Source organism: Perognathus longimembris, chromosome 4 (genome assembly GCF_023159225.1).
Source record: "Perognathus longimembris pacificus isolate PPM17 chromosome 4, ASM2315922v1, whole genome shotgun sequence".
NCBI lineage: Eukaryota > Metazoa > Chordata > Mammalia > Rodentia > Heteromyidae > Perognathus > Perognathus longimembris.
Genome location: NC_063164.1, coordinates 26,354,179 through 26,381,327, shown reverse-complemented (window position 1 = coordinate 26,381,327; position 27,149 = coordinate 26,354,179). Strand labels below are relative to the sequence as shown.

Sequence of the window (27,149 nt, the reverse complement as noted above, 5' to 3'; positions counted from 1 at the left end):
CATTTGTCATGTTGTACGTGTAAAACAATCCACCCATAGCCAGAATTCACCCAACAGGTTCTCCATCTTCTTTTTTCTATTTTATTATCAGTCTTTAGTTATTTACACTTGTGAGTAAGAATAAAAACAGTACCTCATTGTACTAGTAAAGAACTCCATTTTTCTGTGTACTTTCAATGATCAGCAAGTCTTTTAATTTACAGTAACATTTTAGAAGGAAATATTTCAAGGAAATGTCTTTAGAGATTCAAGAATGCTAAAGCATATCCTCAGATTTGGCACATATCTTTCTCTTCTCAACCAAAATGTATATCACATATGAATTTCTGGATTACAGCAAATCTGAGTTTCTCAGATATTAATTGTAATAGTAGGAGATGATTTTGTTGGGAAATTTAAATCCAGTGGTTAAAGTTTTATAAAATGGTTAAATTGTTAAATTCTAATTTGAAAAGCCTGATATATAAGCCATTAGGAAATGAGATAGACTGCATAAATAGTATTCTATCAGAAGTTTATGTGCTAGCTTTGGACTATTTTGTGAAATGTCTCTTTTCAATAAAATCTGTATACAAAACACTGATAAGAAATGCACTTGCTGCCTTATGTATGAAACTGTAACCCCTCTGTACTTCACTTTGATAATAAAGAAAAAAAGAAAAGAAAAGGAAACCAAAAAAAATACTGATCTGGAACAGTGACAGTAATAATAATTGACTGTTATGTGACAGAAACTGGCCTAGCAGTTCAGGCAATAAAATCCCACTTTAAACCCCAAATATTTCATAACATTAAATCTTTTTATCATGATTTTGGGTTGAGGAAATGAGGATTAAAGGTTAATGAACCTGTCTTTGGCTATGCAAATGGTGGTGGGGTCCATAGGATTTGAATCCAGGAACTCACCTAGATAGCAATCTAAGGAAGTAAGCTGTGGTTCCTACAGAAGAGCTCATCTTCTCAAGATAATGCAGGAATGCTCTGGGAGTTTATTAGCATCTGCAAACCTCTTTGTTCATCACCCCATTTAAAGCCTTAGAATGCTAGCAATAGGGACTAATTCCTCTGGCTTGCTGTCTCCTCTGGTTATTTCTGAGGGCTCCAGTTTCTGGCAGGTGCCCTCAATATGTAGACTCTGTTAGCTCCCTGTCATCTGAGGAGAGAAATCAAATAAACAACATGGTTAAATTAGTAAGGCTAATTCATGCTATATAAAATTTTCCTGGCTAGCACATGTCTCTACTTCTCTTGGGGGAGGATAATCACAGCAGGTTTCTCTGAAGCTCAAGTGCTAGAGTAACAAGAGCGGATGTCATACTTAACTCTTTCAGTAGTAATTTACTTTCCTTTCACTTGTTTTTATCAGCAGAAGGTTTGGAATTTATGGAACTTAGCTAACTAGAATATTCTACCAATAACAAAATACCAGGTCCAGTGATTTACTAAATATATGATTTTGTTCTTACTTCACTTTTTAGTAAAGAATATTAGTGAATAATATAATCTCTTGAGACATTTTGCTGTTGTATGGAAATAATATTCTATAGAAGACAATTGTTACTGATACGTTTTCTGCTTTTGGAGTGAATTAAAAAGGGAAGGAAAAGTCTGGAGTGTACAATAATGGTTTCTTAGGATGACAAGCATTAATGGAGTAAGATCTTTAATACGAAAGTGATTTATTGAAAAATAGATCGTGGATGAACTTTTCTGGCCTAGGAGGTGAGGTAATACTATAGTTTTCTCTTCAAGTTACCTCTATAAGCACAGAATTGATGACTAGTGATGGAATATCTTCATCATTTTGTGGTAGTCTGGCTGCCACTTGTGATATTTTATTATGCTAGTTAGTCATTAAGTAGGCAAGTGGCCATTTCTCAGAAGCACAATTGTGTGCAATATTTATGACTCCCATTCCAAACATATTTCTTTTTCTTCCCAGACAGAACCTAATTATAAAACTTCGCCTTTTATATAATAGAAACGTATCCACCCTTCTATAGTTAAGGTGTGTGAGTGTGTGTGCGTGTGTGTGTGTGTGTGTGTGTGTGTGTGTGTTGCTAGCTGTTGCTTGTGACCTAAGCAGTCGATTAGGGCTATTAAGATAGAGATCCAAGTTTATGCAAAGGCATTTTGTAGAGAGTTTGAGAGATTTAGGGTATGCAGTCAAAGACAATGGTGCTTCTTTCATCTTCCCCTAAGTGTGGGAAGGGGATTCTAAACCCAGGAGACAAGGATTAGATTCATATTTAATTATGCCCAGGCGTTGGACTAGACATTCCAAGCAGAAGATGGAATAATGGGGTGGTAGATAAAGCATAAGTTGGTTTGTAATGTAGGAAGGAGGAATTCATACATGATAATACCCTTGTGAAAATTAGAAGGAAGTCAAGAGATTATATGTAAGCGTGGATGATGTATTATTGCCAGCAACTTGCCTACCTGAGATGATTAAATCATCTATTGGAAGTTCATTTTTGCTGTGGAATAAGTCAACTTCAAAACTACTGTAGACAAAAACAAAAAAGAATCAAAGCCCAGAAAGACAAGTGCAGAAAGATAGTTTGTGCCAGATAGCTTGTTTGGTGTGTGCAGTAGTGACCAAGTAACTTTGGCTGGAAAAGCTTTGAAATAAAAATTGACAGCTCATTTTTCCCCTTTGCAGCTGGAGCCTCTCTGAACACCTGAAGGCTTGGTGCACTTGACTTGTACACTTTCCTCTTGATTTCTTTGCAATGTGTCTTAGAGTGACTAGTGTTGAGAGGAAGCACAGGGAAAAGCAGTAATCATGAAAGTTTACATGAATTTAAAAGAAAGTGCTGGTTTTAGATTTTTGAAGTCATCATCCAATTTTTCTATACCTTGTTTTTTTGTGTAGTTTCATTGAAATAGACTTTTGCACAAATGCTTGTAGTCAAGTTGGATGTTATCATGAAGTAATTTTTATTCTATTGGTGATTGGGGAGCCTTTGAATCTTTTCTGTTTTTCTTCTTTTGGTAGTACTAGGGTTGGAACTGAGGGCCTTATACCTGCCCATGGAATGCTTAACACGTGAGTCATGCCCCAAGTTCTTTTTGCTTTAATTTATTTACTTGCTTGAGTATTGTTTTCATGCCCAGGGCCAATCTTGAGTCATGATTTTCCTACTTCTGCCTCTCCTACAGTTATGGTTCAGGTGTGAACCACCAGGCCCAGTTTATTTCTTCAGATGTAGTCTCTAAATAACATTTTTTGTCTTGACTGATTTGAACCTCATTCCTCCTATCTCTATCTCCCTTATAGCTTGGTTTACAGGTATAAGTGTGTGTCACCATTCCTGGCTTACTATTGAACATTTCTTTCTTTCTTTCTTTCTTTCTTTCTTTCTTTCTTTCTTTCTTTCTTTCTTTCTTTCTTTCTTTCTTCTTTCTTCTTCCTTTCTTTTTGTTGCTTTCTTTCTTCCTTTCTTCCTTCTCCTTCCTTCCTTCCTTCCTTCCTTCCTTCCTTCCTTCCTTCCTTCCTTCCTTCCTTCCTTCCTTCCTTCCTTCCTTCCTTCCTTCCTTCCTTCCTTCCTTCCTTTCTCCAATCCTGAGGCTTGAACTCTGGGCCTGAGCACTGTCCCTGACTTGAGCCACAGCACCACTTCTGGTTTTTATTGTGTATGTGGTGCTGAGGAATGGAACCCAGGGCTTCGTGCATGCTAGGCAAGCACTCTACCACTAGGCCATGTTCCCAGCCATAGTTCACTTTATTATGTAACTACTTTCTTTTTGTAAATTGATGCCATAAGAATTATTTGTTTATGAATTGCTAAGTTTCCAATGCTGTGACTGCTACATAGCAGCTGAACAGATATGTTCCAGGTAAACTAGTAAGAGAGAATTGATATGTCACATGAGTCATTAGGAACAGTTAATAAATAGTCTAGTAACTAGCCTTTGCTTACATCTAGTAATAAAACAGATAATATATACTGGTAAGTCATGGTTTAGTGGAGGGTATGTTGAGGAGCAGAACAATATAGTCACATAGGGAAGGTTCTGATGATTCAGTTAGGAAATATGGTTCAGAGACTCTAAAGAGCAGAAGACTTACCATGAGTAGTCATCTTTGCCATCTCTTATTTCCCACCAGTCACTGTCTCATGTTACTGGGGCACAAGACCTTCACTGTACTCTGTTCAGCAATCCAGGGGCTTGTGACTCACATGTGATAGAGCTGATGGAATATGGCCTAGGTTGACTTAGCTCTCAAATCTGACCTGTCACTTGACAATTAAGACCAGAGAGATCCTAAGTATGAAAAGTGTTTTCTAAACTATAAAGCTGTAAACAACACAAGGTCTCTTATCCTGTTTGTTACCTAAACTAAACCTAAACTGTATTTCCTTCAGTGATAAGAAAAGAAGATGGTGACTTTTGTATGAAAGTCAGAATTGAATGGATCAGGTTGGGCTGTTTTGTGGAGGCTTTATTGTGATTGTGCTGTATCTGGCAAGAGAAGATTTCCTAATTTCCTCTGCTGTGAGACTCCCAAGGAGACATTTGTATTAGTAGTACTGAATTTGCAAACGTGCATTTGAAAATTTAGCTTTATTTGTACTCCATGTCTCTCTGGGAGATGTTCAGTATATTATGAAATTCTGTGCTTTTACCTCCTGCTAAGGATTTGAGTTCTTAGCCTAATTAATCATTAAGTGTTGTCAGTCTATCATGATGTGGTTAATTATCAGAGAGAGTGTATGTGTTTCAGACAATCATGACCCTTGCCTGGGTAACTATAGAAACCTTAGTGGTACTCGTTATTATGTAAAATTATAGAATTTGTTTTTTCAAGCATCTTAGTCTTTGATAGCTACGGGCTAATAATTGGTTATCATTTAGAAAGAAAGGAAACCTTGCATGAAACTTAGGTTTTTAAATAATTTATACATAGTAGAAATGTGCTCTAAATAATTAATAAAAAAAACCCAGAAATATGGTGTATAGGATATTTCTGACTGTTACTTAAAAGGCTTTGTGCTCGTCAGTTTAAAATATTTTAATAGAGCTTTCTCCCAATCTCTTTCCACCCCTAAGGTTATTGAGAACTATTCTAGTAAGCATCTAGGGTAATTCCTAAGACTGTTGTTAGGTGCAGTGATTTTAGAGTTCATAGAAGCTGCCAGTCTAGGTGAGAAATAGCTGAGCTTGGAACTCATCCATATTTGTGCATATACACAGACAATGTTGATAATACAAAGGTTCATGGGAGGATTCTTGAAACTGTAGTTCAAAGAAAGGAACAGAAGGAAAACATGTTCCATTTTTCTATCCTGGTAAATGCTGTCTGAGTCAGGAAGAGAGACGAGATGCCCTTGCCCTTCTTCATATGAAGCTTACCAAGGATTGCAGTCTGAATGGGGGTGGTGGTCAATGTGGAAAATGGAAATCTGTCGTATCTTGTTCTGTGCCTCACCTATCATTCAGAGAGCAGGTGACAACCCCTTTGGAAGTGGCAGTGCTTAATGTGAGTTTTCCACTCTCACTGACTGGGTGGATTTTAGTGATATATTAAGAAATCATTTACTCTTACCCTACACGTAAATAGTTATAGATTATGAGCCACATACTTCCTTGTTACTTTTGTATGTGTTAAGAAAATGTCGGCCCAAATTGGTTTTAATTTCCAGTTTAATACTAGATTTTTGAAATTAGACAGATTAATGATTTTTATGTAGATTGTAAATAATATAAGCAAAGTATCATAATAAAGACAACTAAAACCTAAGGTGCAAATTAATTCAATTTTCTAAAAGGTACTTTAGTGAAAGCATACATGTAGACATCTATGTATGACTTGAATTGTTTTGTCCTCTCATTTTATTAAACAAGCTTAATCCACAAAGTTAATTTCCACAGTTGCACCATGGAATAAAGATGACTTTGTTGTCAATATTTACCTTTCTTATTAAAAAATAAATTAAAGATTTTAGCCATAAAGAATCCAATTTTTAACTTAGTTGATGTACAACAGAGTAAAATTTTCTTTCTGTTTAGGTATTAAAGCATAATTCATTTGCACCAAAATGTAAGTAACTATAATAATTGATGACTTACTTGAAAAAGACATGGTTTTCCAAAAGACTTCTAACACTGTAGTGATGAAATTCAGGAGGATTGTTCAATAGATATCCCTAACTTGAACCTTACATTTGCTTGTAATATATGTAATAAATACATATAAATCAAATCTTATATACATCATTTACATATCTATGTATAATGCATGTATGTATGCATATATGATTTTTCTTGGGTGAAACAGGTACTTAATGGGTTGATTTTATTGTGACATTATGAATTGTGCCATTTCATATCTTTTACTGTGTGCTAATAGGTTTTTTAGCTTTTATTATCAGATTCCTAATATTTATTCCTTTGTTTAACTCTACAAGCTTGCAGGCTAATGATGATGTTGAAAATTTTCTTGATGAGAACAATGAAAATTAATCCTCTTATTTAAAACAACTGAAGTCACAAATTCTGTGAGCTGAGAGGTGTTAGTCTCTGGTATGGAGAGTGTAATGTCACTGGTTTTGTTATGCTAGAATGTTGATCAGCCTAATTATCTAGGAATCTTCTGGTTCTCTGGCATGTTACAGCTGTGACTTTCTCTTTGTCTCTGAAATAACCATCTTCCACACTGCATATGTATGAGACTATGTTTTTTTTTTCATATCAGTAAATCACTTAGAACTTTCATTCCTTTTTAAAATGATAATGTTTCCTAAATATATATTAAGACACTCAGAGTTTTTAATCTTAGTAGTCTCACCAGTCATCAGTTTATAAAACATTTTAAATCACCTATATTAAATACATTCAGTGCACTGAATGCTATTTCTATTAGTTTTTTTAAAAAATTCTCTTTTTCTACTATACATATAGTGGGAAAGCATTGTCTATTTTTCATTTTTCTTTATGAAATATTTTTGATAGAATGCTTTAATTTTTTTTAGTTTTACATTATTAGCTACTAATGATGATTGGCCTTACACAGAATGAAGGTCAAATTTATCTGAGAACAGTACTGACTTAAAAGAGCAGCACAGATTTCTAGTCCTTCCTTTCTTCCTTCCTTCCTTCCTTCCTTCCTTCCTTCCTTCTTTCCTTCCTTCCTTCCTTCCTTCCTTCCTTCCTTCCTTCCTTCCTTCCTTCCTTCCTTCCTTCCTTCCTTCCTTCCTTCTTTCCTTTCCTCCTTCTTTCTTTTCTTCCGTTTTTTTTTTTTTTTTTGCTGGTTCTGTGGTTTGATCTTCAGGGCCTTGAGATCATTCAGCTTGTTTATTCACGAAAGGCACTCTACCGCTTGAGCCATGCCTCCTGCACAATTTTTTGCCAAATTGAAGATGGAATCTTGAAAACTTTTCTCCTGTACTGGCTTCAAACTGTCTTTCCAGATAGCCTCCAGAGTAGCTATGATTTACACAAAAGGCTACCTGAACTTGTCTCTTTATCACTTTTAGACAGAGTATTGCCCCTTAAACATTTCTCTGTCTGCCAGTCACCTTTGGGCTAACTCTGTAATCCTAGCTACATCAGGAGGCTGAGATGTGAGGATCAAGTTTCAAAGCTAGCCTGGGAAGATCTGTGAAATTATTATCTCTAACTAACAATAGAAACCCAGAAGTGGAGCTGTGGCTCAGAGCATTAGCCTTGAAAAAAAATCCTTAGGGACAGTGCCAGGCCCTGAATTCAAACCCCAGGATCTTCCATCTGCACAGACAATTCTGTGTTATTTGCATTTGGAAATGTTTGTTTTGAATTTGAATCCTGTAAGATGATGTTTTTGCCACAGACATTTCCTACTGATGTGATGTTAGTGAAACAATTTTAACTGACTTGGCATTGATTATGTGTCTTTCAGTGACTTGTCTAAGCTCTTGGGCAAGGGAGATAGCAAGGTCTCAAGTCAAGTAGCTTGAGTGAAGAAAACCTGGTGTGATCAAAATTAGCATGTATTAGTCAGGATTGGGTTTTGTTGATACTTGTTTTTCTTACTTGTAGAAGACCATCTTCCTGCTAAATGTTCATGTGGTGTTTTCTCTGTCTAGTTGCAGAAAGAGATAATATACTTAGTGACTCTTTCTCTTTTGATAAAGTGCTTGTCCTAGGAAATTTGAGACTTACCCTTATGACTTCCTTTAGCCTTAAGAGCTTCCTGTCTCCATAAATGAATTTTCTAAGAATATCTTGAGTTACACAGCACAGTGTTAATAATTTGGAGTGCCAACTGCCAGACATTGATTTTCAGCCCATATTACATAACTCTGTAATCTTTACTTACTATTTAGTATGCCTCTGAAATGGTAGGATCATAGTTGTAGTTTTTTCTTCCTAAATATCTTTAGGATCCAATCTTAGTGGAGTTTACTTTGAATATATTAGACATAGTATAAAATGAAGAAGTTACTGAGTCCAAAAGCAGCTTCTTATTAATAGTAGGGAGTTGTCAACTAACTAGCTGGAATGTTAGGATAATAAAGTGAGAGAACACACATGAGAGGCTTAAATATGACCAGTTCACAATGCCTACTCAGCATGTATTAGGACAGTAAAGGATGGGTTCAGGTGAAAATGTTCTTTATCCCTACCTGTAGTGGAGACTCTTACCTGTGACTTATGCTTGCTTGTTAATCTCACATTCCTCCTAACTAGTGACACTAAATATTTCTCCACAAAAGTTACATGGTCTGGAAAACTTACTGGTAAGGTAAACCTTTCCAAATGATGATTTCTTCTTCTCTTCCTCCTGCTCTACCTGTTCTACCTCTTCCTCCTTTTTTTTTTTTTTTTTTTGCCAGTCATGTGGCTTGAACTCAGGGCCTGAGCATTTTCCCTGGCTTCTTTTTGTTCAAGGCTGGCACTCTACCACTTGAGCCACAGCACCACTTCTGGCTTTTTTTCTGTATCTGTGGTGCTGAGGAATCAAACCCAGGGCTTCATGTATGCAAGGCAAGCACTCTACTACTAGGCCACATTCCCAGCCTCTCCTCCTCCTTCTCCTCCTTCTCTTTAAATGACCTTCTAGATATCAGGGGTTCCTTAATTGTTTTGACCTGTAGATTCAGATTGATATTAAACTACAAGACATTTATTCATTTAATGCATAAAACACGATCTGTAGTTTTCCAGTTAGAGAACATTGTATCTGCAATTCTCAAGTATAGAATAGATAACTGCTTTATCCTCCTTCTCTTCCTGTGGCTAGGCTGGGTACTCCTCTGTACTTGGATTTTTTGTTTTTTACCTTTCCCTTCATTCCTGCATGTCTTATCTCTGTGTGAGCACAGCCCTCAACACACCTCAGTTATTGTCTTCCCCAGCTGATCCACAGCTCTCTTTTTTTCTCTAGTCTTCTAGTACAGTTCCAAGGGCAGACTCCAAAGCAGACTTGGAAAATAGGAAAAGAAATGCCAACTAGAGAGGAATAAGCCACATGTCTTTTATTTTCCTCCATAGAGAAATGAATTCTAAAAGCCTCTATTATTTTCTGTGTAGGAGTTTAGTTTTGGTCCCTTGCTCACAGATCAGTGTAGGGAATGCCATGCAATGAGTTATCACATAATGTGATAACTCTAAGGGATGAAAGAAAAGATTCTACTTTGGATTTGGGGACCAATCAATAAGATAAATCATTTCTATTGGAACTTTCAGTTACATGGCCTTTATTTGTCGAATAGAGTAAGTAGGCACTCTTGGCAGGTTCAGGAACTCAACTTTTGAAAGAAATTGTTACTATTTTTAACTGACTTGCAACTATAAATTTAGTAACTCATTTAGAAGTTGATGTGATTATTTTAACTACTTACATATTATCCATCTTCCATTGACAAAGATTGAATTGCTTATTAATACTAAGCTTATTCAGCAGTAACTGAGCTCTTGGTTTACCTGGCTCCATTAGAATTCGTGTTCTATGTACACTTGACCACTACCATGTATTTTTCATGGTCTAGGTTAACAGTTAAATCTTTGTTCCTGAGTGAAATCCAAGCTGTGCAGCTTACATGGCAATCAAACCCCTAAACTCACGTTAACAAGGTGATTTAGTTCAGCAACCAAAAAATCTAAGAATCAACAGTGATAGTATGTGACATAAGTCACAAAACAAATATACTAAAAGAATCTGTCCAGATCCAGAAAATACAATTATATTTTACCAACTGACCTGAGCAAATAATATAATTTAAAAAATGTAGTTTGTACTTTTATGCAAAGGAAGATCATAGATTCCACCAGTCTATGTATGATGACTCCTTTATATCAGGTAATACATTTTCATCATTGACACTTTTTTTAACCTAACTTTTTCCTTTATCTCTAAGCATAGTGTTTTTCCTCCAGCTTCTTTCTTGAATGCTACATTTCTACGAGATTGAATTCAGTGTCAGAAATGGCTTGGAGGACCAGGTTCCTTACCTATACTCTTTACTCCCTTACCTCTCCCATATTCACCTTGGCAGATGATTCTAACTTTAGGACTCTGCTGAAAAGTTTAGTGGCTCTGCCATCTTTCTATAACATGATGTTACCAAGGTAAAATACATGCTCTTTACAGTACTGCACTGAATCTATAAGAAAAAAATTGCCTTTCACAAGATCCTTATAAAGCTTATGCTTCAGTTTTCCCTTATATAGTCTGTAAAACTGCTTTTGATCCTGTATTTTATTCTAAGTACTTTACCCAGTGCCTGACACATGGGAAGCACTTGATATATATCTCGATATGTATATATCATGAATATATGTATGTATATGTGTGTATAATTATCTACATAATTACATATAGTTAATATAATATATGATTACAAATATATAATTTTTACTGTATACTGTTATATAATTATAAATATATATGAATTTCTAAATTTATGTTTATATAAATATTATTTATGTATCTATATGTGCTTATATAAACACATATATCAAATATAAATATATTCATGTGAATATATGTATTGTATGTGTATAATATACATATAAATATATACTTATATAGTTATATAATGATTTGTCAATTAAATAATTATGTATAATTTTATGTCTATATATCTTAGTGAATGGATTACTTGGCTTTATGTTTTTAAATCTTTTTTCTTTCCAAATCATTTGAACCTTTGAACTGATGGTTAGAGTCTTCTTCCCTGGGTACTATTGCTGCACCAAGATGTATAGATTTATACAAACAACAAATTACTACCTTCTTAATTTGGGGTATCTCATAAATGAGAAAGGTAGAAACGGGCACATAGAGACAGGCACATCCTAATTCTGTGGGATCTTATTTTGAGGGAAGGCAAGTAATTCTTTCATATAGACTTAACTTCTTATGTTTTGAGTTTCTTTACTTGGGAATCTGTAAATTGAATTCTTGATGCAGAAAGCATAAATGTCTTGTCCTATCATGTTTTGAGTTTCCCCTCCTTGATTTACCTTGTTTCCCTCTGTGGAGTCCAGAACTCCAATGGACTTGTAGCATTGCAGCCTCCACTTCCCATGGCAATAAGCCAAACATTTGCAAAGTTACTACATTGCGGGATGCTTAGTTTGGTTAATAAGTTTCTTTTTTCTTTCTTTTTTTCCTATGTGCTTTGCCTTGTCACTATCCCTCTGGCTTCTTAGCTTTTATTTTTAATGGAAAATATGACTTTTTATTTTAAATAATCCACATTGATTTTCTTTAGCAAGTAAATAGCAAAGCACACTATAAAGCAAGTGTTATTCCAGAGATGCAACATGATAGTCCCACCAATACAATGAGAAACAATATTTGTCTTAATATAGATATTCTGGGCATCCAATACTGTGCAAATGGCATGCATTTTCTTCCTATTCTCAGTGTAATAAAGACAAAAATATCAATAAAACTAAAATGCATGTGCCAGCCGTGCACTCTGAAATGATTTTGACTTAGAGAACAACTTAGTTCTCTGGGCACATATGATGGCAGTGTTTTATTTCTTTAGCGTTGGAATCACCTACACATACTTATGTATCTTGTTTGTTAACATAGCTTTTGGTATCATTTCATCAAAGTTGAAATGGGCAATTCATTTTCATGGCAGCCTGGGAGTTACTAAACATACCCCTTTGAATCCCAGTTATATGTGATTTAGGGATGCTGCTCAGCTTGAGTGCTGCTGTCCTCCTCAGCACGGGTCCTTCTCAGGGGGAATGTTGACTTGCTACCTCAGGCCTGCCTAGAAGTTCTCCCATGGATGTGCCCGGTAGACATTTTACTTCATATCCTATCTTCTCCTTCTTTACAGTCCCCCAGATTATGTTATACATAATCTTCCCCCCCCCCGCCCCGTCTGTTACACATTGAAGAGAAAAATTTCCCTCTGAATATCAAGTGTTAAAGCAATGACATTCATTAAGAAGAGGGATAGCTCTAAGCTCAGTTGTGGCTTTATGCTTTTTTTTTTTTTTTTTTTTTTTTGGCCAGTCCTGGGCCTTGGACTCAGGGCCTGAGCACTGTCCCTAGCTTCTTTTTGCTGAAGGCTAGCACTCTGCCACTTGAGCCACAGCGCCGCTTCTGGCCGTTTTCTGTATATGTGGTGCTGGGGAACCGAACCTAGGGCCTCATGTATCCGAGGCAGGCACTCTTGCCACTAGGCTATATCCCCAGCCCGGCTTTATGCTTTTGAAATATGCACTTTGTGCACGATTGCCATGGCAAGTGGCTATTCTCAAAGACAACCTGTAATTCCTTAGTGGTTGCACTTTATCTATACACACTCAACAATCGCTTAGTAAATAGGATTTCCAGAAAGTGTCTATGCCACCGAGATACTAGCAAGAGGAAGCCTTGGTTTCCCATCACTATGTGAGTGAAAGAGTTTAGCTGTGGTCTCATTAAACTGTAGTCAATTCATATTCAGATCCTATATTTTGGACCATGAATATGTTTTAATGAGTAGACATTAATTCTCTTTTACCAATTTGCTAGTTGAAAATATGGTTTTAAATTTCTTGTTACCTTTGAAGGAAAAGACTTTTGGTAGGTAAGCACCGATATTATAGTGTTGACTACACGTTCCTGTTAACCTTGGATAATGTTCCCTCTCAAGTTCTCTGTCTTGGCAGAATGTCACCATTGATCAGATTTATCGATCGCTCTTTCTGGAGTCCTTGTGGCACTGTGGTTATCATCTTTATCCTTCTATATAGTCCTGGTCCAAAGTTGATGTTTAGTGCATGTTTTATGAATGAATTTTGTTTTCTACTGACTCATGAATGGTTTGTGTATTATACAACCAATTTTTCCTTCACAGTTAGTATTTCATAGATTATAGTGGACTACTCTGTTATGGACAAGGGGATAGATCTCCTGTACAGAGTTATAGCAAGCTACCTGTTATTTATGGATATTTTCATTATATTAGAAGACTTAATTTGAGTAAAATTTGTTTAAAAGCTTTGTAAGGCATTAAAAAGTACAAATAATTATTTTCTTGATTGTCAGATGTTTCAGACCAATATTTTAGTTTATTTTTTTTTCCAGCCCTGATGCTTGACCTCAAGGCCTGAGCACTGTCCCTGGCTTCCTTTTGCTCAAGGCCAGCACTCTTAACACTTGAGCCACAGCACCACTTCAAGCTTTTTCTGTGCATGTAGTACTGAGGAATCGAACCCAGGGCTTCATGCATGCTAGGCAAGCAGTCTACCACTAGGCCACATTCCCAGCCCTAATATTACTTTATTTTTTTAAATTAAATTTTATTGGCAAGGTGTTATGCAAACAGGGTACAGATACTTAATAAGGCAGTGATTACATTTCTTGTGATATCTTACTCCCTCGTTTTTCTTTCCCTTCCCTAGATCAGGTAGGCATATATACAATATCCAATGTACCCAAATCATATACAGTAACCACGTAGGGTACACCAAAGGAAATTCACCTAGAACTTTACATGTAATGTCAACAATAGAATCCTCCTGTGTCCTTCTCTTGGAGTTGTTTTTGCTTTTCCTCGTCTTATGTGATCATGTATACATAGCTGTTGAGCTATTGTGATCCACTGATAGGTCTATTCTAGACCTTTTTATGTTTAGTCATTGTTTGGTTTTAGATACATAATGTAAAGTCACTGACCCAAACAGGTAGAAATACCATTTGAAAAGAAGGCTAGGGATTCCAGCACTATGTTGAATAGAAGCGGGGAGAGTGGGCATCCTTGTCTTGTTCCTGAGTTTAGGAGAAATGGTTTTAGTTTCTCCCCATTTAATATGATATTAGCAGTTTGGTTTGTTGTATATGGCTTTTATTGTTTTAAAGAATGTCCCCTCTATTCCTGTTCTCTCCAGGGCTTTACCATGTATGGGTGTTGTATTTTGTCAAAGGCTTTTTGGACATCAGCTGGGATGATCATGTGTTTCTTGGCCTTAGCTCTGTTGATGTTGTGAATTACATTTATTGATTTGCAGATGTTGAACCATCCTTGCGTCTGTGGGATGAAGCTACTTGATTGTGTGTATAATTTTCTTGATCAGCTTCTGGATCCTGTTAGCATATATTTTGTTGAGAGGCTTTGCATCTGTGTTCATTAGTGATATTGGTCTGTAATTCTGTTTTTTTGTTGGGTCTTTGCCTGGTTTGGGGATGAGTATGATATTAGCTTCATAGAATGAGTTTGGGATTTCTCCCTCTGTTTCTATTTCTCGAAAGAGTTTGAGGAGTATTATTGATATTAGCTTCTCACTGAAAGTTTTATAGAATTCACTGGTGAATCCATCTAGGCCTGGGCTTTTTTTTGTTGGAAGGCTCTTGATTATATCCTGTATCTCGCTGTAGGTTATTGGTTTATTTAGTTGACTTATTTCTTCTTGATTCAGTTTGGGCAGTTTATACTTCTCTAAGAATTGATCCATTTCTGTAAAATTTTTATTCTTTAGTGAGTAAAGGTTCTGGAAATAGTTCCTTATAATTGTTTGAATATCCTGTGTGTTTGTTGTAATTTTTCCGGTGGAATCCCTGATCTTAAGGATATGAGTCTCGTCACTTCTTTTGTTTGTAAGTCTTGCAAGGGGTCTGTCAATTTTATTTATTTTCTCATAGAACCAGCTTTTAGTTTTATTTATTTGTTGATGGTCTTTCTATTCTCAGTCAGATTTATCTCTTGTTTAATCTTTGTGATCGCTCTCCTCCTTGTCATTTTAGATTCAATTTTTTCTTGTTTTTCCAGTCGTTTTAACTGTATCATGAGGTTATTTACCTGTTCTGATTCCATTCTTTTAATGTATGTGCTGAGGGCAATGATCTTGCCCATCAGTACTGACTTTGCTATATCCCATAGGTTTCTTTGTGATGTATTTTCTTTGTTGTTGGTGCTTATGAACTCATTAATTTCATCCTTAATTTGTTCTGTGACCCAAATGTTAGATAACAGTTAGGGGTTTAGCTTCTAGGTATTTGTGTAGTTTCTGTGGTGTCCTTTGTTATTGAGGACTACCTTGATTCCACTGTGATCAGATAGAATACATGGGATAATGTCAGTACTCTTGTATTTGCTGAGGTTCTTTGTGTGGACTATGATATGATCTATTTTGGAGTATGTTCCATGGGCTGCTGAGAAGAATGTGTGAAAATCTCTGTACAGATCTGTCAGATCCATGTGGGATATGGTGTTACTTAGGTCTTCAGCTCCCTTGCTAATCATCTGTGTGTTGGATCTGTCTTTTGGAGAGAGTGGAGTATTAAAATATCCCACTATGATTGTATTTGGTCTATCTTGTTCTGTAGTTCTGAAAGAATTTGTTTGAGATATTTAGGGCCTCTTTTGTTTGGTGAGTATAAATTTATCACGGTGATATCTTGTTTCTAGATCTTTCCTTGTATTAAAATGTAGCATCCTTCTTTATCTTTTTGAACTGATTTTAATGAGAAGTCCAGCTTGTCTGAAATCAGGATGGCTACCCTTGCCGTTTTGGTAGGTACATTTGCTTTGAAGAGCTTGCTCCATCCTTTCATTCGGAACCTGTTTTTGTCTCTTGCTGTAAGATCTATCTCTTTTTTTTTTTTTTTTTTTGGCCAGTCCTGGGCCTTGGACTCAGGGCCTGAGCACTGTCCCTGGCTTCTTCCCGCTCAAGGCTAGCACTCCGCCACTTGAGCCACAGCGCCACTTCTGGCCGTTTTCTGTATATGTGGTGCTGGGGAATCGAACCTAGGGCCTCGTGTATCCGAGGCAGGCACTCTTGCCACTAGGCTATATCCCCAGCCCAAGATCTATCTCTTGAAGACAAGAGATAACAATATTTTGTGTGCGAATCCACTCTGTCAATCTTTTCCTCTTTATGGGAGACTTTAAACCATTTAAAGAGATCATGGATACGTGTGGTTTTTTCCCTTCCATTTTCTTGTTAGGCTGTGTTTTGCCTCCTTCTTCTCCCTTCTTTCTGTCTTTATTGAGTTGCTCTTCTTGTTGGGCTCTGGCTATTGTAGTTTCTTTCTGTTTCTGTTTGGAGGTCCTGTAGGTTTTCTGTTGGGTGGGTTTCTTCTCTCAGAATTTGCTGTAAGGCTGGTTTCTTGTTCACATATTCCTTTAGTTTCTCTTTGCTATGGAAAGATTTGGTTTTTCCTGGAAAGTAAATTCTAATTTTGCTGGGTATCTAAGTCTGGTTTGGCAGTTGTTGGCCTGCAGGACTTGGATGGTGTTCTTCCAGGCTCTTCGTGCATTGTGTGTGTGGAGAGGTCTGCCGTGATTCTGATTTTTTTTTCTGTTATAGTATAGTTCTTTCTTTGTTTTGGCTACATTCAGAATCTGTTCCTTGTTGTTGAAATCTGAAGCATTGACTACGATGTGTCTGGGGGTGTTTCTTCTAGGGTCCAGTCTGCCAGGTGTTCTATATGCTTCTGTTATTTGAGTGAGGTTTTTCCCTGTTGAGATTGGGGAAATTCTCTGCAATAATTCTATGGAATATGTGTTGTATACCTCTGCTATGATACTCCGCTCCCTCATCTATTCTGATTATACGCTGATTCTATCTCTTCTTCCTCTCCACTATCTCCTGGATTAGTCTGCCCTGTAGTTTGAAAGTTTCTTGGAGTGCGATAATCTTCTGGTTCTTATCAGGTTAATCATCATCCAAAAGAGAGACTGGAGATTCAAGATGATCAAGTCTTTCTGATGTGGCTTCGAGTGTCGTTTGCATTGAGGCAAGTGAGCTGTTTATGGTTGCCAGATCAGCTTTCATTATGGTAATTTCTTCTTTTAGTGAGTTGTATTTTGAATCTATTTTTTCATGCATTTCATTTTTCAGGATGTTAAGGTCTTCTTTAAAGGAGGAGTAGACTGTATCTATTTTTGCTTCCATTTCTTTCTTGACTTCCTGAAGATCCTTCGAGACTTCCATTCTAAATTCTTGGAATTGATTTTGAATTCGTTCCTGAGGCTTATTTCTGCTATCTTAGTGTCCAGTGTTTTATATTCTCTATCTCCTCTTCAGTTGTACTGCTTTTTGGAGCTGGCGAGTTGGCTTGACTGTTCATAATATTTGTAATATTTCTTTGTGATTTTTGCATCTGGGATGAAGCAGGTATGGATTCTTGATTCCCTCCTGCATTTCCTCTTGGAGACCTGTAGGGTGGGTAGGTTCTGTTGTTTGCTCTGTGTGTCTGTGTTCTGCTGCCATGCTGTGCTGACCCTTGTGAGCCCCTGTTGGGGGTTCGCAGGTCACTGATTCAGCATGGCGTGAAGACTTCTCTCTTTTTTGTTTCCTTCTCCGCTAGTGTTGCTGTGGGTCAAGAGAGCTTGCCTCTCACAGTGAGTGTTACTGCTGAGGGGTGGCTCACTGACCTGTATGGTGTCCATCTGTCAGAGCGGATGTTGCTGTTGAGGGGCGGCCCACCCACCTGTGTGGAGTGTGCCTATCAGAGTGGACATTGCCACTGAGGGGGGCTCCACCAACTTGAGCAGGGTGCGCCTATCAGAGCAGGCATTGCTGCTGAGGGGCAGCTTGCCCACCTGTGTGCTCCCCAGGGGGAGTGGGTACAGGACCCTTCTGTTGGAGGGCTAGAACACTGACCCACACAGGCCCTCTGGGGGATGTGTACATGTGAGCTCTCATGCTTCTTTTGGGCAGCACGCTGCCCCAGAATTTTGGAGGGTGCTGTGTCCTCTCGCGATTGTGCTGTGGAACATTATGCATGGCCCCCAGCAGGTTCAAGTGTCTGGGCGTGGATTGGTGCTCACGGACTCTCTGCACCTCCACTGTGAGGGGGGCGTGTGCTCGGGCCCAGGTGACCTTGCTGAGCTGGTATTGCACACCAGTAAACCTGAGACTGTTTTTCAAAAAGTCCACGCAGACCAGGGCACCTAAAGTGGAAGTCAAATGCCTACCAGTCCTCGGATCCCTGCTGGGGGGTCTGGTGCTCGCAAATTCAGGCTCTCCAGCTGGGGCTTTGGGGGACGCTGGCCTAAGGTGTCTCCCTGGCCACTTTGTTGGGAGTTCCTCCACCGGCTGCTAGCTCCTATGTTCTCCCAGGAGCTGTAGGGTTCTCTAGCCACCAGATATGGGGCTCTTTTGTTCCCTCTGGGCCAAGAGCAGGAGGGAGGGAGCTCTAGTTTCTTTGTCCCCAGAGTTGATCTCCCGTTTGGAGGGGTTGGAGGGGGCTCAATGGGGAACTTACTGGTCCTGGATTGTGTGTGTGTTCTGCTATGCTGTGAGATTTTCCGGGGCAGATGTGGCATTTGTTTTGCAGCGGTGGTGGCCCTGGCTCTCCACATCCGTGGTGCCCGGCTCCCTTGCTGTTGACTGGTTCCGGCCATTTGGTCCTGTGCCACTGTCTGCCTTGGTCTGGTCTGCGTGCTGTCTGGGTCCCGTGGAGCTCCTGCTGTCTGGTCTCTGTATTCCCAGTGGGACTTTTCTGCTGTTGCTTCTGTGCTTGCTGAAGATCTGTGGTCCTGTAAGCTGGGCCTCTTTCCCAGCCTGGCCCTGTTCAGGCGGGGGCGGTACTCCGGAGATTTTTCAGCTCCATGCAGATTATAGGCTTTTCTTTCTTTGTTCTTTTTCATTTCCTGTATGTCTCTGTTTTGGTTGTTGGGTTTGCTGGTCTCTTGATGGGGTGTTGGGTGTTGGAGTTCCCAGCTCACTATTTGGTTGGAGTGAGTTGGGATGCCTCCCTATTGTCTTGGCGCCATGTTCTCTCTCCCCTTAGTTTATTTTTTAACACAAAAAACTTTCAAATCTACATATTTATGTGATAAGTATATGACCTTCAATGCATGTGTATACACTATATAATATTTAAATCCAAGTAAACATATCGGTGTACTCAGGTATTAGCCCAAACAGATTTAGTGGCTTTTAGAAGTCTCAACAGTTTTTCATCTTCTTTTTTCTTTTTATAAGATAGAGAAATGTATGAATTCCCAGCAAGGAATCAAGAACTGAACTTCAGATCTTTCGCCAACTATTGGATGACCTAGAACTTTATGGCCTTGTCCATTGGTATTACCATCTAGAAATACTGAGCTAGGATGAATGTAGGAATAGATAGGGCAGGGAAAGCTGTATAAATTATGATGCAAGTTAAAGTAACAGCAGAAATAATTACAGACACATTTCTCCATCATAGATATAGTAATATATTGGAATGCATCTTGTGTAGTTTTTTAATATAGTATCCTGTACATTGCATGTAAATGATGTACAACATTAACTTCTTTACTGTATCTTATGAATTAAAATAACAGTTTTCATATCTTTAGACAATATTGCCATATATTCTCTTACATTTTTATCACTTGGCTCTGTTAATTCTGTTGCTAAATGTAGTATATGTTTATAAAGTTGTAAAGTGGTTTTGAGACAAAGTATTACTATTAGAAATGAAATGTTAAAGTATATCAACTATTATAGCAGCTTTAGTGTTACAAAACTTAAATATCTTATATTTATGTTAAATGACAGAAATAATAAAGGACTTTTTGTCTCATGCTCTGAGGAGTCTAGTTTATTATTTTGTTGATTTTTTTCACCTGTGTTTTTGGTGTTACATCTAGAATACTATTGCCAAATTTAAGACGTTTTCATTTATAGTACTCTCAATGTATTTTTCTATATATTTCATTGATACTTGTTATTTTAAAGAAATGAAGGTTCTTCCCCTATCCAGAATCAAATTTTTAATTTTTTATTATCTCTAGGTGGTTGTACAAAGGATGTGCCATTTAACACAGCAGTTTATGAATATTACATCTTGATCGATGTCACTTCTTTCAACATTCTCACATATCCCTCTTGAGCCCACCCCTTCCCTTCCTCTTCTTATTTTTGTAGGATATACATTGAATTCCTGACTACATTCCCCCCCCCCTTCATTTGCCTACCCCTTTCACATTGGTCCTATCCTACCCCTTTCCAATACCTGCTGCCTGGTGATTATTATGTTGAACTTTTCAATAAAAGACTTTTAAGTTATACACATTAAGAAATTATGTAACTTAGATATGGTTTGTTATGTATGATTTTTAACTCTATGAGATAGCAGGAGCTACCAAGAAAAACATAAAGTAGAATTTTCCATTTTTTTTAAGACATACATTGAAATTTTTAACTTTGATAGAATACTTTCCTAAAGCAATTCTACTACTGCTGAAATATTTAAGTCTGTTACATTGTTATTACCAACATTACTTTTTGTGGCTCCATTTGAAAGAGCCTGTTCTCCTTTGTCCTACTCCAATCTGCTACATTCATCCCTAACTTGATGAAAGTGAATTTTTATTTTTTTTAATGGAATTTTTGAACTAGAAAGTTCACAGAACATTTCAACCTCATGAGCTATATGTTTTTGCTAGCACTGATCGGAGGTTGATTACAGGTAAAAGGAAGTTCAGGATGTTGTTCTGAAAATTATCCTTTTGGAGTTCTAACTTGTTTATTGCAGTGTCTTCTCATTTGAAGTTACTTTCCATGGCTCTCGTTTTGACACAAATCTTTTAGTCATTAACTAAATATTAAATGGTGTGATATTTTATTTTCAGTCAGGTTTGGAGACAAGCTGAGGACCAAGTATATTGTGAAAAGTCCTCTGAAAATGGGTGCTTATGTGCCAATACCCGTTACTTAAGGGGCTCACTACCATGAATTGACCTTACCCTGTCCCTTAGTGTCATTCCATAATCTGCCTGTGCCGAGCCTCCTTAGAAGAAGTTTCCTCTGAGAAAACCAATCAACACAGCACAGAAAGAGATCTTCCTAAAGCACTGACCTCATCCTTTTTTTTTATTTAGTGGTTGTCAGTATCTTGAAGGGTCTATATTTAAAATGAAAAAGGTTGTTCTTTGCTTTAGGACTTAAGTCTGTAATATAAAAGAAAAATGCCACTGAAAAGAAATAGGAAGTAAACCTTTCTTTATTTGAAATTGGAGCCAAATCAAAGACTTTTTCTTAAGTCATTTTGATGGTTGCTCTGAGTTGTGATTATTCAGGAAACTAGGTACCAGAGCAATAAAACCCCACATTTGCCATTTGGTCAGAGAAAAAAGAAATCACAGTGATTCTCTCTTTTTTTTTTTATTTTTTTTTTTTTGCCAGTCCTGTGGTTTGAACTCAGGGCCTGACCACTGTCCCTGACTTCTTGCTCAAGGCTAGCACTCTGCCACTTGAGCCACAGCACCACTTCTGGCCTTTTCTCTATATGTGGTGCTGAGGAATCGAACCCATGGCTTCATGTATAGGAGGCGAGCACTCTTGCCACTGGGCCGTATTCCCAGCCCCATACAGTGATTCTCTTTAGACATAAACTTAAACCTCCTTTTTCATTGAATTGTTTCCTACCAACAATGTCTTATACATATTTTAGTGTTGTTCTTTACATTCTGGAGCTGCCAATCACAAGAAAAATCCTCTACAGTGGTGAGAAAACATCCACTGCTTAATGAATGAATTTCTAACCATGTCTTATAATTCTTTTTGTTGTTGTTAAGATGAGGATATGTGGAAAAAGAACCCTCCCATATATGGTTGACAGGAATGTAATCTAGTGTAACCATTATGGACATCGGGATGAAAGTTCTTTAACTAAATTAGTTCTACCTTATGACTCTGCCATACTGCTTTTAGACATATACCTGAAGGCATGTACATCAGTATACAAGAGTGATACTTTTATTCTCATGTTCCTTGAGGCTTTATTTGTTAGATATTGAACAGTTTAGCCCACAGCTCACAAATAAAGAAAATATGGTATTTATGCGTATCACAGAATATTACTCACCTAAAGGATAGGTTAGGAAAATTGACCAAACGCTAGAGGGAAGAAACAGAAACATAGTGGAATGAGCATTTTGAAATGACACTATACCTTCTACATATGTTTGGAATTATCATCATGAAAATTTCCCATATTCTTAATATATTGTACTTCAAAAATGAAACATTTAAAAAGAAATAAGAGAAAAAGGAAGCAAGGGAAGAAAAAAAAGGAAAAAAGAAAGGGAAAAAATAAGTAGTCTTGTTAGGGGAGGGGCTAAAGCCCCTGGCCTCCATCTTCCTGTCTCACCTCCTTTCCCCCAACTAGCTGAGATCACAGGTACCACAATGCAAGTGACTTCTCCTTTTCTAATTTTCTATACAAAAAGAGTGTTGGGAGTTGCAGGATTTTAAAAGTAGAAGGAGCTTTGGAAGGTGAGAAGTTCAATGCTTCTATAACCGTAGATCCTGGTTTTCTGATTCAACAATTTATTTAATTGTTCTTTTCGAAGTGCCTCATTCTTTTAAAACAAAGACTATATCAGTGATCATGTTCTTCAAGGGTCAGAGCTATTATTTCATTAACTTTGTCTATGTAACTATTTTTATACCCACATTTTTCAGTATGAACATGGAAGTGCTTAAATGGAATCCCACCTTGTTTCTCCCCTATTTCTATGACTATTTATTACTAATCCACACACTTTCATCTGTTAGCACTGAAAACAAAAAGCTTTGTTCTTAGGTGCTTTTGAAGCTCTTTAATATTAATAATCATTTATTTTTATCATACTAAAATGTGTATGTGGTTATGAGTTCAGAAAGAATTTTACACTGTACCTTTACATTTAACAAAAAGTTCTTTGCAGACTATACCCTTGGGGAATCTGATAATGAAAGTCAGATGGGTGTTAAAAATCTAATTTAGAGTGACTTCTCCAATTTGGTAAATAGAAAAATTCTGAATAGTGAGTCTGGTAGCAAATATTAGACTTTTGATTGGTTATGGATATGTGCTGAACTTTATAGTAAAAGCACAAATATCAGAACATATTGTATTTCTCCTACCTTACTTTTTTCTCTCAGTACTTAAAATATTATCCCTTTGAATCCACTTCAGTGTTTTTGTTTATTAAAGAGTTCAGCAATAATGGTTTTAAACTTAAAATCTTAAAACAAATCATCGGGACAGAAGCTTTAGTATTTTTTATGAAGCGTCATATTGACTGAGATACAATAATATGTACTTTTCACTTTCATAGTACTGTATCATAAAGGAAGCCAGACAAAGCCTGAATTTTCTTTTGTAATAAACCTGATTATTTGGATAACTAGGAAAGCTTAGGGGTGGGGTGGAGCAGCACTTGGCACTTAGGACTTTACAATATAAATTGCGAATTCTATGTCCATTGCCTTCCTTTTATTTCCAATACTACTGAATGAATGAATTTCAAATATTGGCCTTAAAATATAAGCTAAGTGCGGTGATGAAGTCCTAGAGTTTCATAAGTAGTCAATTAGAAAGGTCTATGGTTTCTAACATAGAGAGTTTACAACCTGGTGTGTTTCCTCTAATTTTAATTCTCTTGGATGACTTATGCACAAATTGCTTGATTACCTCCTACATCTCTCTTAATCTGGGTTGTGGAACATAATAATAAGCTTTTGAGTGTCTTTCCTTCAATAGACCTTTTCATCACCTGAATCTTTTAGTGCTTCACAAACAGCTGGTGGCCACAAGCAGCAACCCTGACATTCTTTCATAGTTCTTTTGGCTGCTTTTTTTTTTTTTTTAAATCCCCAGTGATTGTCATGTGCATGAATGAGGAAGGAAGAAGGAAAACCAACTTTTGTTTAATAAGAAGTCATCAAAAGAAGTCTCCAATAATAGTGCTGACTGATTTTGACAGTGACCAGTATTTGCAAGATATATGAAGCTTACTCTACTTGCTCTTATTTTGTCTTTGATGGAGATAGGGTTATAGTTTAAAAGAGAATTTCCCATTGATATTTTAGAGACTATTCCTAGCTCTTCTGTCATGGGAATAGCTTATCAATTCTCTACTACCTAATTTGACTTCTTAAATGATTGTGAAATATAAAAAAGTTTATTAATTCATAAAGGTGATAGAAAAAATCCCTGCATTTTTTTCTTTTTATTATTAAATATGTTGTTATGCCCAGGTTTTGGTGTCCCCAAAGACCACCATGGAGTCGAAAGCCAATGTAATCACACAAGAGTTTTTATTGCAAGCTCAAGCCTGGGCTCTGGATCCTCATCGACACAGTGGGTCTGAATCCAGAGCCCCAATCCTCCATTCAGCAGGGTTTTTATTATAGGTTTTTGGGGAACATTCGATGCATCACATCATCACACAGCAAATCATGTCACACCGCAGGAAAATCATAAAACAGCATAGCAACTTGGAGCAAATCATTTCATATCGTGGGAAAGTTATAAAACAATTCTTAAGAATGGTTGGCCTAATCAGTGGTGGGAACTGGCCTTGTGAAGGTGATTGTTTAGCTTTTGGGGTTCGAAATGATTGGTTTAGACAAATGATTTGGGTTGGGTGGCAAGGGTGTCGCCGGAGTCATCCTTAGCTTGAGGGGACCCATTAACCATGTTTCAGGAACACAAAATACACTGGCCACACCTCAATACATTTCCTTTGTGCCACAATGCCTAAAGCTTTCTAACTTCAACTGACCTCTGATCAAATGAAGTCTACCTTCATTATTTTAGACTGTATTTTGTTCAGGCTCTTCACACTGACATATTCTTCAGTTATTCCAGGAAGCTTCAGGGCCCGTTTAGGCCCAAGCTACAATATAGAGGTGCACCGGCTGCTCAGGTTCTTCAATGTTAAAGTAAATTTCTGGTTGATACTGCTTTTAGTATTGTTGAATACATCCATATTGAGGCATATTCATATATAATATTCTGAATTGAAACTTTTTTCTTGGTACTTTAGGACTTTGTGAATATCCTATATTTGTATTATTGTGATATGGCCATGTTCAAAGGTGAGGGAAACTCACTTAAAGTTAGGGGAGTCTGAAAGGGTTTAAGTTAGTATAGTTGTATGTGGTTAGTATACTTGGAATTAACAGTGAAAGGTACTTTTGAGTTTTATAAATGTTGGCTATTTGCAAAGCTGCATTACTTTTGTAAAGATCAGTACACTCTTATAAGAAATTTTAAGTAAGTCTTTGATTAGAAATCTTAAGTTTTATGAATTCTATATAACAATGATGTATGGAATTGCTTCAAGGACAGAATGAATAATGATACTGAAAACTTGTATCCTTATATTTGGTATTTGTGTAGTAGCATATGGTTATATGGTTCCTCCAAAAGTCAGGTAACAATAGATGTAAATAGTCTCAATCAGAGATAGCAATGCACACACAATAAGGAAGTTATGTGTTTGAAGTTTGTATTATATTTCTTTAACATTTCATCTAATTGTTAAATTATATATTCAGATGTCTAAAATTAATGTTGAATCAACTAGCTCATAAAATGTCAGAACGAAAAGCCTACTCCTTCAGTTGGCCTATAAAAGGCTGAACACACCACTAAAAATGGCGCATGGCATTCAGTCATACTGTATGTCATGCCCTTGATTATTGTCCTTGTCTTTGAATGTGTCAGTGCTCACTTTTTCTAGCTTTTTTATCATTCTTATCATCATTCATGTAATTCATTTAAATAAGGTTAAGTTTGAGAATATGCCTATTTTAATTAAGCCTCTTTCAGAATGGTCCCTCTAGTAGAAATCATGGAAAGAAGATAGAAATACTCAGAATATAAATTTTAAACAATGACTGGGTTAAAACTTGTATTTGCCAAGCTTATATAGGAAAAATCTATTCCTTCCCGTTCTGATTATCCCATAAATATCTCATAGATTAAAATAAACTTTTTCTAAATATCGTCTTTTTTTCCTTCAATTTCTTAACAAATAGGTTGTTCCTGACATTTAGATGACTTGGAATGCAAGTATTGTTTTGTGCTTACAAGAAAGAAAGCCTCATTCATTGTTGTCCTGTTATGTACCAGAGTAGCTTCCCAGAGCAAGAGTTTGCCCAGGGGCTGGGGATATGGCCTAGTGGCAAGAGTGCCTGCCTCGGATACACGAGGCCCTAGGTTCGATTCCCCAGCACCACATATACGGAAAAACGGCCAGAAGCGGCGCTGTGGCTCAAGTGGCAGAGTGCTAGCCTTGAGCGGGAAGAAGCCAGGGACAGAGCTCAGGCCCTGAGTCCAAGGCCCAGGACTGGCGCCAAAAAAAAAAAAAAAAAAAAAAAAAGAGTTTGCCCAGGATAGACTTCTAAGACACTGGTAAGATAGGAGGAACATCTTGTACAAGATAGAAAGTGTATGAGTACCAGAAGAATGGCTCAACAGAATGCTCAATGGGGCACTGAGATACCATCATTCTAACTTAGCACCATAAACTTGTGAATTTCCTAGCTGTTATGAATGGTGAATGCCTGATAACAAACTTTGTTCAAAGAGAGACATTCTGTAACAATTATTAATTTTTCATATGGTTATTATCATTAGAGAACTTATTAGCTAAGTCTGTCTAGAAATGTATTTCCTGAACTTTATTTTAATAATTTAACTCTTACAAAGTAGGAGTTAAGTTAATAAAAGTTTTTCCTACAGTTAGTAATTTTTAAAACCAATGTGAAATTTATCATTAGAGTTTACTAAAGTGAACTTTAAAATATTCCCATTCCTTTATTTAAAAAATTCTATGAAATATATTAACCCTTTCATCCTTTTCTAGATAATCAAAATTGTATCTTAAGGGTCTGGGGAGATGGCCTAGTGGCAAGAGTGCTTGCCTTGTATACATGAGGCCCTGGGTTCAATTCCCCAGCACCACATATACAGAAAATGGCCAGAAGTGGCG

General features: G+C 37.0%; 1 protein-coding gene across 3 annotated transcripts in view; it reads left to right on the top strand.

The window, feature by feature from the left end:
* Nucleotides 1-27,149, top strand: part of Pard3b (par-3 family cell polarity regulator beta) — a 993,253-nt gene that overhangs the window by 204,957 nt on the left and 761,147 nt on the right. The window lies entirely within an intron of this gene.